The sequence below is a fragment of the Fukomys damarensis genome, unplaced genomic scaffold, assembly GCF_012274545.1.
Source record: "Fukomys damarensis isolate Sample0158 unplaced genomic scaffold, DMR_v1.0_HiC HiC_scaffold_15, whole genome shotgun sequence".
Classification (NCBI taxonomy): domain Eukaryota; kingdom Metazoa; phylum Chordata; class Mammalia; order Rodentia; family Bathyergidae; genus Fukomys; species Fukomys damarensis.
Window position 1 is genome coordinate 33560781 of NW_022900927.1, and position 2962 is coordinate 33563742.

The window sequence follows — 2962 nt, forward strand, 5'->3', positions numbered from 1 at the left end:
TAAATCCCCGGCACAAACTAGTCTCATTTTTAAGCACAACCAACTAGGTTTGCCCACCCTTTTCCACATTCTACTTAGAACATCTCACTACTGTAATTTCCATTACTTCTTCCACCTTCCACTGCAGTTAAATACAAGAACTGTGATCTTAAAAAACAAAACAAAACAAAACAAAAAACTTATGCATTCCCTGGAGCTTAGCATTATGATTAATAAGCACTTAGAAATTTTTTTTAATAAGTTGAGTGAAAAAGTGAATGGGATATTTGTAATCTATCTAATCTGTAGGTCCATATCTCTTTGCAGAAAAAAATCATTTACACAGTAGTGTCACAGAGGGTGGAGGGGCAATAACTGTTATTTGTAGCATTTAAAAATGTAACCTAGGAGTTCATGGGTATAGCTGGGGGGGCAGCAACAGCATTTGCCTAGCACACATGAAACCCTAGCTTCCAACCCCAGCTACACACTAAATAAATAAATTAATAAAATTTAACTTAGGGCTGCAGGTAAGGCTGTATGGTAGAGTACTTATCTAGCATTTATGTAGCCCTGGATTTGATACTCAATACTTTAAAAATGAATACAAATTTAACCTAACAAAGCAACAGTGATTTGGCCATCTATTCTTTCCGCAAACCTACTAACTTCCACTTGTTGGGTTCACTCATAGTAGGGTGATACATGCATTACAGACAGTGAATGTACCCCAAAAGCTCCCTATTGAAGGCTTGGTCACCAACCTCTGGTGCTACTTGAAGGTTGTGGAACCTTTAGCAGTTGGGCCTAGTGGAAGGGAAGGAATTAGAATATTGGGACTAAAAGCAACAGGCCAATTGACTATGGACTAAAATGCCCCAAAATAAAATTTTCCTCTTTATAAGTTGATTTATGACAAGTATTTTGTTACAGTTACCCAAAACTGACAAAATAGATAAGATTCTTCTATCACTGGGTGTCAGGAGCAATTCTACATAACGTTAGGGAAAAATAATTTCATAATTAAATTATGAGTAGGCCTAGTTTTCCTGTCTACATACCAGCTATGGCATGTCAAGATATACCTCCATTTTTGCCTCCAGGCACAGCTCAAATTTCCATGGTCTCATGATGCTGTGATGCTCCCCGGCAGGATTACATCAGTTGAAGACATCCTGGTTCCTTGAGAACCAAGTAGTAAAAGAAAAATTTCACCTGGGGAGGGACAAATTCCTAATCAATATAAATTCTTCACCAATCTAGGATCTTCATCAGCATAAATTCCTCTTCATCCTAGGATTACCACAGCCCTGAGTCATCTGTTACTCCTAATGAACCAAATAAGGGTGTGGCAAGGTCAGGGTGCCTTTTTCTTTGCTGCCCAGAGCAGCATTGATAAGATCCAAAGCTCAGCTGCTTCTTTAAGTCTCATTTCCTGTCTTTATTCATTAATTTGCCTCATGCTGTCATGGCTCACAGGAGACCAGGACTCACTGCAGGGGTTCTGGTAATGTCCCCTTTCCCTGTTCCCTGCAACTGGGGGATGTGCTAACAATTCAGTAAATTATATGGTCAGTTAATCATTCATTTAATAAAAATAAAGTTATATGCTCAACTCATACCACACACAAAAATTAATTCTAAAGGGATTTCCAGCACTGCAAAAAATTCTGGTGGAATTAAAGACCCACACATTAAAAACAACAACAGGGCTGAGGATTTGGCTCAGTGGTTCCACTGCCTGGCTCCAAAGCACAAGGGCCTGAGTTTGATACCCGGTACAAACAAACAAACAAAAAACAACATATCCACAACTATTGATGACACAGTGGTACATACCTGTAATCCTAGCTATTCAAGAAGCTAAGAAGTGAGAATTACAAGTTTCAGCCCAGCCTGGACAACTAATCAAGGCCCTGTTTTAAAATATAGAATTGACAATGTGAAACAGGAAGAAAAGGGCTAAAGGTGTAGGGAAAGTGGGAAGGGTAGGGGAAAGGTAATAAGGGAAAGGAAAAAAATAGGAGAAAGTGAAAAAATGAAAATAAAATGTTTGTAAATGGGGTGAAGGGAGGGCAGGGACAAAGGGAAAAAAGGAGAACAAGACCTGTCATGTAAAGGTACAAGATCCCAATGATGAATGTAACTGTACTGTATACCTAAAATGTACCAATAAACTCAATGAGGAAAAAAGGGGGGCTAGTTTTGGGGATGTAACTCAGTTGAAAGTACTGAGTCTATCTCGAATACCAATATATAAATAAATAATAAAGAAACAAAACTATGTTAGAAGAAAATACAGGAAAATGTTTATAAATTTGGGAAGCTGGAAGTTATTCTAAACCAGACCCAAGTAAGTTTGACTCCATTAAGACTGGTAAATTGGAACAGATGTAAAATTTCTGTACAGTCAAAGGCAGCTGGGCGTTATAGACCAGTGGTAGAGTACTGGCTTAGCATGGGGGAGACCTTGAGTTCAATATTCAGTTCTACAAGAGATTCCTGAAGTCAAAACAAAACAGAAACAAAGGACATCATAAGCAAAGTTAGGAAATTGATACACTGAACAATATTTACAGGTTTTTTTTTTATTTTGGTACTGCGAATTGATTTTGATTTGGTACAGGGCCTTTGCACTAAGCCACATCCCCTGGCCCTTTTTTATTTTGAGACAAGGTCTCACTAAATTGCTAAATTGCTCTGGCTGGTCTCAAACTTGTGATCTCTTTCCTCAACCTCCTAGAGTGCTGGGATTACAGCATGGCAAAGTGACCAGGCAATTGGAAATGACCTGTCAATCACAGAGACCTGTCAATCATGGAGACTCAGGACATATGGACAGAGTAGCTTCTCTGCCTTGCACCTGACACCAATCAGAGAGTGCTGTCTTCAATCTTTTTTTTTTTAATTTCAAAAATTTTATTATCTGGAGCTGGAGATATAGCTCAGTGGTTCCACCACCTGCCTTGCAAGTGCAAGGATC